This window comes from Chenopodium album, chromosome 7 (genome assembly GCF_948465745.1).
Source record: "Chenopodium album chromosome 7, dcCheAlbu1.1, whole genome shotgun sequence".
Lineage (NCBI taxonomy): Eukaryota > Viridiplantae > Streptophyta > Magnoliopsida > Caryophyllales > Amaranthaceae > Chenopodium > Chenopodium album.
Genome location: NC_137840.1, coordinates 14,166,638 through 14,181,481, shown reverse-complemented (window position 1 = coordinate 14,181,481; position 14,844 = coordinate 14,166,638).

The window sequence follows — 14,844 nt, the reverse complement described above, 5'->3', positions numbered from 1 at the left end:
GCTTGGTTGACTCATCAGACCTTTAATGAGTTCGTCCATGCGAATTGGAATAGCTCTGCTCCGATTGTTCCATTTCTTAAAGAATTTGCGGGAAAGCTGGCAGTGTGGAATAAAGAAAAATTCTATAACATATTCAATAAGAAATCGGAATTGTGGGCAAGGTTGGAGGGAATTCAGAAAGAATTATCTTGTGGTAGACAGCGCTCTTCTCAAGTTGGAAGCAAAATTGAGAAGAGAGATGGATGAAGTTCTTGCAGCTGAAGAATTATTGTGGTTTCAAAAGTCTCGTATGGATGCTATATGTGATGGAGATCGTAATACAAAGTTTTTTCACTTGTCTACTATTATCAGGAGAAAGAGAAATTGAATTGAAGCGCTCAAAAATAGCAGTGGAGAGTGGGTGACAGAGCCATAAGAAGTCCAAAACTTGGTGCAAAATTTCTGGAGTAATCTCTTTCAAGAGGAAGGTTCAGATTCACGATCACAAACTGCCCTTTATGGTTATTTTCCAGTGATCGAAAGTGAGGATTTTGAAACATTGGTGAGACCTTTTAGCGGCTGTGAAGTGGTGAAGGCTCTAAAGAGTATGAAAGCTTATAAGGCCCCGGGACCGGATGGATTCCAACCTTTATTTTATCAAAGGTTTTGGGAAGTTGTTAGGCCGAATGTGGTAAGACTTGTGAAGGATGTTCTTGATGGAAAAGATTTTCCAACGGGATTTAATGATGCTTTTTTAGTTCTCATTCCAAAGGTGGATACCCCGGAAAGGGCTAATCAATTTTGTCCTATTGGATTATGCAACATTGTGTATAAATTGGTGACAAAGGTATTGGTAAATAGGTTGAAACCGATTCTTCCGAAGATTATCTCCCCAACACAATGCAGCTTTGTGCCTAAGAGACAAATAACAGATAATGTGATTATTGTCCAAGAAATGTTGCATACTATGAGAGGTAAACAAGGAAAGGTGGGATACAAAGTTACAAATTCATTGGAATGGAGAACCGTTGAAAGCCTTAAGTCCGACTAGGGGCATTAGGCAAGGGGATCCCCTTTCTCCGTATCTATATGTCATTTGTATGGAAAGGCTTGCGCATCTGATCGATAGGGAAGTAAGGCTTGGAGGGTGGAAAGCAGTGAGAGCTAGTCGGAATGGTCCAAATATTTCGAATTTGGCTTTCGCGGATGACTTAATCCTTTTTGGTGAAGCTTCTTTGGATCAAGCAAAAGTTGTACAAAAGTGCTTAGACATTTTTTGTGACATATCGGGCAGCAAGGTAAATATTGAGAAGTCTACAGTTTTTTTTTCGAACAATAATAATGTGGAAGTTCGAGAAAAGATATGTGATTGTCTTGGGATGGCTGAGACGAATGACTTTGGTTCTTATTTGGGCGTTCCGACTATTAATGGACGGACGTCTAAGAGGGAGTACCAATATTTGATAGAGAAGATCAACAAGAAGTTATCTGGATGGAAGACTAGGTTGTTGTCTATTGCTGGAAGAGCAACTTTGGTACAATCGACATTGAGCACCATACCCTTGTATACGATGCAATCTACGAAATTACCTCGAACGACATGTGATGATATTGATCGTAAAGTGAGGAATTTTCTGTGGGGTGAGCACGAAGGACAAAGAAAGGTACATCTTGTGGCTTGGGATAGATTGACTAAATCGAAGAACCTCGATGCGGGATGCTAATAGAGCCTTTTTGGCTAAGCTGGGGATGAGGCTCCTTGCGGAACCATCAGCTCTTTGGTCTCGAGTTTTGAGAGCAAAGTATTGTGACTATACATGTGATCTCGATATGTTCAAGGAAAAAGCCAATGCTTCGAACACATGGAGAGGAATTATGAGTAGTATTGACATAGTACGGAAAGGTGTGAACATGGTTGTTGGAAATGGTTCTAAAACCTTCTTTTGGCACCATCGTTGGGCAACGGAGGACCCTTTGATTGATCATGCTATTACTGAACCTCCTTTGGAAGTACAAGATATGACCGTTGCTGAAATGTGGGATCATGAAGTAGGCTGGAAATATGATCTATTTGCTGACTACCTTCCTGTGAATATGTTGGGAGAGATAGATGCCCATCGAGTTATGGAAGATGAAGAGGTCGTGGATGAAGTGTGCTGGAATGGATCACCGCATGGTGGATTTACATTGAAGTCGGCAATTGAAATTCGGAAGGCAGCCAGTAATGGTAATATAGAAGAGGAAAAGAGGTGGAAAATGATATGGAAATTACCTGTTCCTCAGAGGATCTGTTTCTTTTTGTGGTTGTGTGTCCAGGAGAGACTCATGACGAATAAGAACAGATTTATCCGAAAGATCTCATCTGATCCTAGGTGTTTTGTTTGTGGTGCTAATGAAGAGAGTGCTGAACATGTGATTAGATTTTGCCCTGCAGCTCGAGTCGTATGGAGAAAGCTAGGGAGGGATCAGGCCTGGAATTTTAATTCTAAACCTTTTGAAAGGTGGATAATAGATAATATTGATGAGGAAGGCTAGAATTTGGAGATGGGTGGCCTAGGATGTTTGTGGTTGCTAGTTGGTGGCTATGGAAATGGCGGAATGAAAGGACCTTTAACAGCCAGTCGTCGATCCCAATTGATCAAGTGAATTTTCTTTTTACTCAAGTTGGCATGATTAGTAGAGCTATGGAAAGAAAGGAGTTGATTCATGGGAAGCCAGGGGGTAAAAGAACTCAAACTTACATACGCTGGAACAAACCTGCAGTGGGATGGGTAAAACTAAATACAGACGGCGCGGCTAAAGGTAATCCTGGCAATGCAGGAGCTGGAGGTTTGATTAGGGGATGTGATGGTGAATTGCACGAATTATTTGCAATTAAATGTGGTAGATGCACCTGTACGAGAGCTGAACTCTTGGCTGTTGTGAAAGGATTGATGGTGGCGTGGGAAGGGGGTCATAGGAAGGTGCACCTTTCTCTTGACTCAGAAGTGGTAACAAATATGTTGGTTGGGGACACCCCGACTAACTCTCCATATATTCATATAATCCGCAAATGCAAATCTCTAATTGCTAGGGAGGAGTGGGAGGTAGTAATCTCCCATTGCTATAGGGAAGCTAATCATGCTGCTGATTGGTTAGCGAACTATGGTGTTAGTGCGGATCAAAATCTGGTGATATTTGAGGCGGTCCCGAAGGATCTTCATGCTATTTTATTGGAGGACTTGAGTGGAGTAGCATGGCCTAGAATGGTGTCGGAGTAGTTCTCGTTAGAGTTCTTTGAATAAGCCTTGTGGCAATAGCTGTAGCTTAGTTTCTTTGGTTTTATTTGTTGTTTTCTTGTTATTGTTTTTTCTTTTCTCTTTTTGGGGCTTTCACCTCGTGTTCACCAAAAAAAAAAAAAAAAAAAAAAAAAAAAAAAAAAAAAAAAAAACCCTAATATGCATCATATACCCGACTGAAGAAGGCAAATATTCTGAATCCCATTTACAAGATTTATTATTGTACCAACCTATATAACCTAATTGTATATATCATTTTAGTTTAGGACTATCCAAATTATATTAATATACGGAGTAACTTTTAATTATGGTTAATTATTTTATTTCTTTCATTATAAAATAGTTTGAAATCTTTGAAAGATTATCAACAAACAATGTTTGAAGTTGAACAATATATTATATGCTTTTATCTCATATCCTAAATTTCTTGAATACTTCGTTTAGTAAAAGAAGAAAACTCTTAGCACAATTTGGTCACGGCTGTATTTGGGGCAGGGCAGCCGGGGCGGTCGCCCAGGGCCCCATAGCAAAAGCCCAGTTTTCGTTAGCAAAAGCCTGGCCTTCATTATTTTAGGTATAAAAATTTATTTCTAGATATGTTAAATGAATGAACAAAGTTGTTCACTGGTTAGAACAAAGGACTCCTTAGAATTTAGTTATATGTTTACATTCTCCTAGGTTCGATTCCCATTAACTTTATTTTCCTCTTATTATTTTTATCCCATTAACTAAATTTTTTCCTTTCATTTTTTCGCTTAGTTTTACAAGTATGATACTTTCGTAATTTTGTATGACTTTATTTTTATAAAGTTATTTTTTTTTTTTTTTTTGGTTTTCGTTCAAAAGATTTTAAGATTAATATTTGTTATTATATTATTGTATTATTATATTATATATTCACATTAATGTTAGAATACTAGGAAGTACTATTTGTATGAAATTGATTATTAATTTATACTCCTTTTGTTCTATTTTAATCACATGCAATGCTGGGAGTTATTTATAACATAAATATCGTTACTTATGTTTATAAAAAATAGATATAAGCTCGTGGGATACACGATTCTAGTAAATCTTTTTAATTAATTTAAGATTTTTTTTATATGAAGATCATTCATCGGATATTTGAATAAAATTCCTAATATCATAAGATAATTTTTTTTTCAAAATTTTAACACTAGAATTACCTTTTCGTAGGTTTATTTATTTTGTGTGGCGCTTGAATTTAAAATTCCAAACCTTATTCTTTAATTTTGCTTAGTAAAAAATAAATGACAAATTATTTTATTTATTGATTAAAATAAGTCCTTTGCAAATGCGTTTTTTTATATACTCGTTCTGTTTCAAAATGTTAGTCTCATCTAAAATCTTTCAACTATTAAAAAAATTAGGGGGAATCTTCTAAATTTCTCTTTGTATATAAGGAAAAACATAGTGATATGAGATTTAGTTTTATTTGTTTCGATGAGTACATTTTTAAAATCTAATTTTTATAATATTTGCTAGGGAGAGATTAAAAATATTTACGATCAAAGATTTACATCCATATATGTAAAAAAGATAAATATTAGTTTTTTAAATAATTTAAATTTTAGTTGTTCACTATTCATTATTTTTACCTAGGTGGCAATATTTTTAAATCTTAATCGTCACTTTTTCTTAGGTGGAGAGTGAATGTTTTAATTCTAAAATAAATTATTAATCTAAAATTTCATTGGTCAAAATAATACCTTTTCTTATGTGGCGCGTCAAATGCTCCCGAAAAATGCCTACTTTATTTATATATGCTAGATGTAAGCCCGTGCGATGCACGGTTCTAGTAATCATTTTATTTAATTTAAAATTGTGTATATTTATGAAGAACATTCATTAAATATACGGATAAAATTCCTAATATCATAAGATAATTTTTTAATTTTAACAATGAAGTTATGTTTTGTTTTATTTATTTTATGTGACGCTTGAATTTAAAATCCTAAACCTTATTCACTATTTTTGCTTATGTGACAATTTAAATTTTTAATTCAAATAAGAAATGACAAATCTCGTTTTTTATTGATCAAAATAAGTCTTTTGCTTATGTGTTTATTTAATATACTTATTCTGTTTAAAATGTCATTTATAATTGTTTAACTATAAAATATTATGTGAAATTAGTTATATGAGATTTAGTTTTATTCGTCTCGATGAGTATAACATTAAAATCAAACTTTTACAATGTTTTCTAAGGAGATATTAAAGAAATTTGCGATTAAAAATTTGCATCCACATATTATTGGTTTTTGAAAGTAAATTAAATTTTAATTATCCTCTATTTGTTGTTTTTACCGTGTCAAAATTCTTAAATCTTATTCGTCACTTTTGCTTAGGTGGCGAGTAAACTTTTTAATTCTAAAATAAATTATTAATCTAATTTTTCATTGGACAAAATAATACCTTTTCCTATGTGGCGTGCCAAATGCTCCCGAAAAATGCCTACTTTATTTATATATATTAGATTAGATTGATAATGAAAGTATATTTCGATGAAAATCTAACAAAATATCACATCTATATATATTTTTTCCAACCCATAAATTACAAAAGATGATCAAAGGAGTGTACGTGAATAAGATTAAATTCGAAAGGTTAGAATTGGAGGAAAATTTTGGAGGAAATATGATCATTTAAATAACGTCATAAATATATAGTACTCTTCATTTGCAATCAATCTTTAGTGCATATGGGCCATATGGCATGTATGATTAAATTTATAAGCCCCACAAAACTCAGAAACGGCCTTGTGGTATTAGACACACCATGGTGCACCTAGAAATAGGTGCACCAGCCCAATACGCGGCCCAACAAACAGAAGCCATACACAAAACCCACGCCCAAATAAACAAAACCTGTCCAACTAACATAATACGGTTTTTATTTTATTTTTTTTTAAAAAAAAAGAATAACCGTTCTAAACCTCAAAGTATAAACCGCCATTTAATTTTTTTAATCATTTTAAACATTCTCTCTCTTCTCATAAATTATACACTTCCTTCAATTAATTTCTTTGCATTTCTTTCTCCTCTTTTCAATTTTCTCAAACAACTTTTAATTTTCTCTCTCTAAAACTGCTGCACTTCCATGGCGAACGACGAAGGATCACCGAAAACACCTTCAAAAAGGTGAACATCACTCCAATTACTTTGATTATGAAATGATTTTGTTAAATTGTTGTCGCTTTTAATTTTTTGAAATAGTTAATAATCAATATAATTCTGTTTTTTTTCTTTTTTTTTTGTAGAAAATCGAAACAATCTCCGTCTACTGAAGAAGATGAAGATATGTAAGTGATTTATTGTTCAAATTCATAAAAAAAAAAATGAGTAATTGAAACCCTAATTTTTAAAATTGAAAATTAATTTGAAACAAAAATATTTTGAACAGGACATTAAGTCAGATGTTCAGACTCAAAACACCAAAAAAGAAGAAATTAGAAGATATAAAAGCAAGTCCAATTGTTGATAAAAATATATTGGAAGAATTAAACAAACAAGTTTCACAAAGTCCATCAAACATGTATATTTTGATTCATATGTTTCCTGTTTAATGTTTATATATGTTGTTTGTATGAACAAAAAATTCTGAAAAAAGCATTGAACATCTATTTTAATCAACTGAAAAACCCACAATTGTGTATTTATGTTTCTATATTTACTTGCATGTTCATTAATTTTAATTATGTGTGGATTTCTTTTTGAACAACCCTTAAAAATATTTTGAACAACAACGAATAACCACTAAAAATCTTTTATTTAAGTTTAAATTGAAATATATTATGATTAACATTTAAATATTTTATTAACTGATGAACACCGTTCAGAACATTTTGAACAATAAACAAAAACCACTGAACAACACACAAATTTATATAAATGATTATATACTTGTTTGCAAATTCAATAATTGTGCTTATGTTTTGAATATGTCTTTTGATCAACCCTTAAATTCTTTTGAACAACACACAAAAATTACTGAACATTATGTCCTAAATACCCTTTAAAAACTTCTGAACATTTTTTATATATTTCAGTTTATATTAGAATATATTATGGTTAATATTACATTATTAAATTATCTTATGAACGCCCTTTTAAAAAGTTTGAACAATAAACAACAACCACTGAACAACACACAATTCTATATTTATCTTAATATATTGTGATTAAGTTTGGATTATTTTTTGAACAACCCATCTAAAACTTTTGAATATCAAAATATAATAAGTGAACATATTCCAATTCAGTTTGCTTTCCATTCATATTTTAGCATGTAAACATATGATTTCAATTTGCTTTATATTCTTAAATTAGTTAGATATTTTTATTCTGTTCTTATTATTTTTTTTATTAACAGTCCAACTGCTGGAGAGTCCCCACTTCCATCTGAACACCACCCTGAAAGTTCTGAACTCCCACCTGGAAATTCTGATCAACCTCCACAAATTTCTGATCAACCTCCACAAACTTCTGATCAACCTCCACAAATTTCTGATCAACCTCCAAAAACTTCTGATCAAAAAGGAAACACTAAACCATCTTCACAATCTTCTGATCAACCTGTACAAACTTCTGAACCACAGAAGCCAAAAGAAACAGAAAAAAAACATGAAAAAGATAAGCCACAAGAAACTTTTGAACTCAACTCAGGAAATTCTTAACAACATCCTGCAACTTCTGTACCCCCATCAGAAACTTCTGAACCAGAGAACCCAAATGGAACAGAAAAAAACACTGAGAATCAGAACCCACAAGATAGTTCTGAACTCCCACCAGCAAATTCTGAACATCCGAAAGGAACTTCTGATCAACCTTCACAATCTTTTGATCATCCTCCACAAACCTCTGATCAACCTTCACAAAATTCTGATAAACCTATAGAAACTTCTGTACTCCCACCAGAAAATTCTAAACAACCTGAGGAAAAATCTGATACTCCTCCACAAAGTACTGTACCACCTTCAACAACTTCTGATAGTGGTGAAGGCGATGGTGACAATACTAACCAGCCCAAGGAAACATCTAAGAGGTAACTTCTTTATATACTATTTATTCATTTTTTTGTAGTGTAATGTTCTTTAATTTACATAAATTTTAACATTTTTTAACTATAACTATTTATACGATAAAATCAGTTCTTTCACAAGGAAAAAACACATAGCTACAAAAAAAGGAAAGAACACAAAAACTACATCAACACGAGTGTCGCGCAGCCAAAACACCCCAGAAAAAGAGAAACAGCAGCATGATGAAGAACATGAAATTCCAGAAGAAGAATTAAACAAAGTTCAGAAATCTGGAAAGGGTGTTAAAAAAAAACAGAAGGGGGTTCAGATCAAGGAAAAAACTGGTGAACAGGAAGCAAGGACAATCTTCTAAAAAGGTTGTTAAGAAATCACCTAAGGGAGTTCAGAAAAAGGATAAAGAAGTTCAGAAGAAGGAAAAAGAAGTTCAGAAAAAGGAGAAAGGTAAAAAGGTTGAGAAAATTGAGAAAAAAAGAAAGAGAATAATTGAAGAAGATGATGAACTTATTGATCAAGATGTTGTAAGTTTGACTGATGATGATGATGAAGTTATGATGTATGAAGAAGAGAAGCTATGTGTTCGAGTGGGACATGTTAAGTTTATGAAGTTTGTAGCAAACTTAACCCCACAACAAAAACAAGCAGTGGAAGAAATGGGTTTTGGGGCAATGTTTTCTGTGAATTTGCCACAAAATGATGCCGTATTTTGTGCTTGGTTGTTGAGGCATTTTGAAGGAAACAGTAGCACTCTATACTTACCATTCAACAAATCAGTAGAGATAAATGAACATGATGTGCAAATTGTATATGGATTGCCTAGAGGTGAAAAGGTTATTTCTGAAAAAGAACCAAAGAAGGCAGAGGAGGAAGATGAAGATATGGAGATCGTAACACCTTTAATGAGGTGGAGGGAAAATTGGGGTTGTAAAACTGGTAGCCCTACAACCCAATGGATATTTGAGAAGTATGAAACTGATGAAGAAAATAAAAACAAGAAAGATCAGCAAGCATTGCATAAAAGGAAATATGTTGCAACAGAAATTAAATCAAGAGAGAAGAACACAGGAGAAGCAACTGAGATGTTCAAAATAGATTTCCTTGTGCTAGCTGTGAATTCAATGATGAAAACAAGCCAAAACCTTCACTGCCACTACAAATTCCTACACACAATTCAAGATTGTGTTGAGATTAAGGAATTGAATTGGTGCAAGTATGTCCTACAAAGTCTGATTTCCACAGTACCTGAGTGGAAGAAAAACACAAAGGGCTTTTTTAAGGGACCACTACCTTTTTTGTTGGTATGATTTTCAGTTTTGTTATTATTATTTATTTGTTCATATTTTACTCCATTATGTTCAAATGGTATCCCTAATTGTTCAAAATTAAAATTGCATATGTTCAAAATGTTTTTGCCTTATGTTAATATGAATTATGCCTTGTGTTCATATGTTCAACAGTTTTGGTATAAATGTTCAAAATTTTAATGCCTGATGTTCTTGTGTTTATTTAAAGAATTTTGGTTATGTTTGTTGAAAATTTTAAAAATTATATTCATATACCTTATAACTTATATTTAGATGTTCAAAAGTTTTCCTAATTTTGTTCAAAATTTTAATGCATAGGTTTCTTTAATTTTGTTAAAAATTCATAATAGAATAATGTCTTGGTCTGCATTTTTAATGGGACAGTTGTTGTATTGTGATCGAGTGCAAAAAAGAGGTATTGAGCAACCGAGAACATACCCAATCATTTCGGCTTGGAATAGAGATATGATTCAAGAGAGAATGAAATTGGAGGCAAAGTCACAATTTGGATTAGGTAGTGTGTTACAAAGAATAGAAATACCTGCACAACATCAAGCAAAAGTTCAACAACAAGTCAGTGAAGCTATGCCAATCAATGAAAATCAGCCATCCAAGGTTCAGTTACTTTTATGTTCAAAGTTTATTTTTATATGTTCAGAATTTTATGTAAAATGTGCAAATGTTTTTTTCTAATGTTCAAATAATAAATAATAATTTATTATTTCATTCTAAAATCAGTAAATTATTCAATCTATAAATTTTTATGTTCATAAACTTTTACTGCATATTCAGAATACTGTAAGCTTATGTTCATTATTTGATGTTGAAATCAGGAGGAATTTATGGATGAATTGATGGAAATTGTCAAGACTTTGGGAAGTTGTGTGTCAAAAATGACTGACAAATTGAAGTTAGGAAAAGACTTGTTCCCAAACAACATGATTATCAAAAGTGTTGAAAATCTTATTGGAAAAAAAAGGAATGATGCTTCCAGTTTAAGTGAAGATGAAGCATTCTTTGGAACAGAGTCTTTCTTAAAGGTTATTGATCCGATTGAAAGAGAGTACTTGGAGAAGAAGGAAGCTGAGAAAAAAGAAGCAGAAAGAAGAGAATCTGAAAAAAGAATAGAAAAAGAGAAAGGAAAAGCAAGGAGAGAAGAGAAACTAGGGGGGATTTCAACTTTCAAAGAGCTTGGTCCTTGGAAATTGAGGATCCTCTAACACCACAAGATGCTCAAATTGGAGCAAGTGCGGGTCCTATGGAAAGTGGTGAAAGTGGAGATCAAAGGGGAGAAGGTGCTATTGCTGAGAAACGTACCCTTGATCTAACACTTACCATAGGTAGAGGAGAGAAAGGTCATGGAAAAGAAGTTGCAGAAGGTGGAGGAACATCAAAGGCAGTGGAGGTGCCTTTACAAATGGGAGAACCTGTTGGAGCTGGAAAATCGTCTAAACTACCTTTTGAAGACATGTTTGATACCAGTGAGTTTTCAAACATATTTGGAACCAGTGATGCAACACTTGATGATATTTTGGGCAAGCCAATTTCGAAGGATTTTCAGTATCACGAAGGGTAATGTCATTCTATCCGAACATCACTTATATATGTAGTTTTTTGGGCAATAGGGTAGAAAGGAAAAAGAAGATGATATGTAAATATTTTGGAAGTAATGTGTAACTTTTTGAAAAAAAATGGTAATCTGTAATTTTTTGGACAACTAGGTTAGAAGCTGAAAAATTTAGCATAAATATGTTGAATGAAATCAGAAAAACTACAAATATTTATGTATTTACTAAGTATTGAATGATATAATTACTATATTAATTTTTTGTGTTCAAATATTTTTATTCAAGTACTCAAATGTTTTAACTGTATGTTCAAATGTATAAATCTAAAGAGGAAGCAGGAAAACAAAACAAAGTTTGTGAAAAATCAAAAGGGTAACTGTATAATAATATATATATGATAAAGTTCATTAGAAATAAAATTAAAGTTCAGTTACATAAATATATAGTTCAAAAAACTAACAATACTTTTATATTGTTATATTAGACAAACAACAGTACAGGAAGTTAATGCGAACAAAAGACCAAGAAGAGAAGTGATAAAATTGCCAGCTTGTCTAAAGTCCCCATTCATGATGAAATAAAAAGATTTGTTCAAAAATGTTAGTGCAATGCATGCAACCTTGTCTGATTATGCATTCAGTGATGGGCCTAATGAGTAAGTTTGCTAATTTAAATCTCTTGTTCATAAATTCAATATAATTGTTCAGATAATTATTTACATAGTTCAAATAATAAAATAAATCTTAATTTAATTTTGTTAATTTTTTTCGTTGTATTGACAGTGAATTGATGTACCATGATGGAGATAACAGTGTCAACAGGGAAGAAATGAAGACACTTGGAACAGATGAAGAGATCGATACAGCAGTTATTGATGCTTGGGCTCATATCTTGAACATCAAGGGCAAAAAAAATAGCATATACTTCTCCACAATGCCATACGTAAGAAAATAAATTTTAAACATTTTCAAATAAAAATAAATAATTTTATATAACTCGTTCAATATATTTTTTTTAATGTTCATTATGTTTATAATAAATGTTCATTATTTTGAATTGTAATTGAAGTTGATTGTATGCACAGACAAAGGTGCAAGTGCAAATACTACCACAGAAATAAGACATGAGAAGTTTGCTCAAAGATTGCGCTATGAAATGAATAATAGTGGAATTCAAAACATAAAAAAATTTAGGGAATTCTTGTTTCCAGTGGCTGCATATAAGCACTTCTACTTGATGTGTATCAACATGTACAAAGGTACAATTGATTTGATTGATAACAGAAAGCTTCCAATGAATGTGAAAGCATCTACAAAGTATGAAGATAATCCACAAAAGATGGTAAGTTACTAAATTATTAAGTTGTGTTCAGTAAATTGTGTTCAGATGTTCAGTAAATTGTGCTCAGGTGTTCAAATAATTTATCATTTTGTTTATCAGCTGGAGGCTTTTACATATTTCATGCGAACAAAAGATTATGCGAGAAGCGATGTTGTAAGAGTCTTAAGTTTCAAAACTGACTTGATCAAGATGAAATGGAGAAGCAATTTGGATCATAAGAATTGTGGTGTTTATGTGATGAAACATATGGAAACATACACAGCAGAACCTTTGCTAGAATTGGAAATGTGATTTAAAAGCAAATGATGTGAGTTTCAACAATAGTGTTCATATTTTTTCTTTATTTGTTCAAAACATTTAACACTTTGTTCATAATTATATGTTTTCTTTACATGTTCAGGTTGAACAAATCAGAAAGCTTAGGGTGCAGTATTGTTCAGAAATAATTTTAAGCCCCACCAATAGAGAAGGGTACAGAGTGAAAATGGCAGCAAGAAGAAGACTTGAGGAGAATTAATATTTAGATTTAATGACATTTCAAGAAACTGTGATTTTATTTGGTGTGTTTAAATTTTTAGTTTGAAAGACAAATGTTGTTTGAATTTTCAATTTGAATTAAGATTGACTTAAATATGTAATATTTGTAGTATAGTTGTTGATATGAAAATTATGTTCAAATATTGAAGTGTAGTTGTTCATTTTATAAAATATGTTTGTCAATATTTTTTTGTATAATAAAAAATAAAAAATAATAACAAACAATTTAAAAGTAATGATAAAAATATTCGTATGTATTGAAAATTAATAAGAATTTGAATATTCTTACAAATTGAAAACCTATGAAAATATATTCATATATAATAATGAACTAAGAATTACTTGTCTTGTCAAACATTGATAACATTTCATCATAATTTGAAACATTAGAAGATCCAACACCACGAGACCCTTCATTCCTTGCATTGCGACCAGCATCAAAATACTAAAAACACATAAATTCAACGAAAAATGATAAAAATAAAAATAAAAAACAAAAATACAAAAACAAAAACAAAAATATTCAGAATAGAGAAACAGAATGTCCATACTTACTTGAAACCATATACTAGTCTCATATCGAAAACCTCTGTTATGGTTCACTTCCGATGATTTCCTTTTTTTACCTTGAGAGCCACTTAAAACCTAACAAAAGTTAAAAGTTCACATTATAATATTAGAAGTTCATAAAAAATCTAAAATAGTTCAATTAAAAAGTTACATTTCTTGTAGAGGACTGAGAACCAGTTGATGGAAAGTAAGTTGAAGATTGATGACCAATAACCTACAGAAAATTCAGATTAATTCAGAATATAAAATTTAAAGTTCAAAATAAAAAATTAAAAAGTTCAATATTATCAATACATTTGATAGAGGTGGCTGAGAAGCTCTTAAGAAAGATTTTGTATTTTTAGCTTGAGATCCACATACCTACAAAACATATAGTATATACATAAAAATATTTATATTAATAAATTATTTTTAAAAAATATAAAAAATATTAAGAGTAAAGAAGTTAAATTTACAGAGGAAGGTTGGGCATTAGTTCTTGGAAATGTATTTGAAGCTTTTGATGGGGATGGCTGAGAAAAATTAGGTACTGGAATATTATCGGATGATTGACCTTCAAAAACCTACAAAATTATCAAAAGATCAGAAATAAAAAAATAAAAGTTCAAAATATATTAAAGTAAAATAAGTAAAAAGATACATTTCTTGAAGAAGACTGAGAAACAGTCGCTGGAAAGTTAGTTGAATCTTGATGAGCAAAAACCTACAGAAAATTCAAGTAGTTCAGAATATAAACAAAAAAGTTCAACAAAAACAAAACATAGTTTAGTAAAAAAAAATTACATTTGATAAAGGTGGCTTAGATGTTGAAAAAGAATTTGAAGCTTTTGATGAGGATGGCTGAGAAGAATTAGTTGAAGCTTGATGACCAAAAACCTACAAAAAAATCCAAGTTAGTTCAGAATTTAAAAACACAAATTCAAGAAAAACTTGAAAAAGTTCAATAAAAAAATTACATTTGAAAAAGTTGGATGAGAAGCACTTGAGAAATTTCCAGAGGAAGACTGAACATTAGTTGTTGAAAAGGTATTTGAAGCTTTAGATGAGCATGGCTGAGAAGAATTAGGTCTTGGAAAATTGTTGGATGAATGACCTTCAAAAACCTACAAAATTAACGAGTTCAAAAGTTAATATCAAAAGTTCAATAGTAAAAGAATTAAGTTCAAAAAAATAAAAAAAAAATTGGAAAAATAATTACATTAGATGAA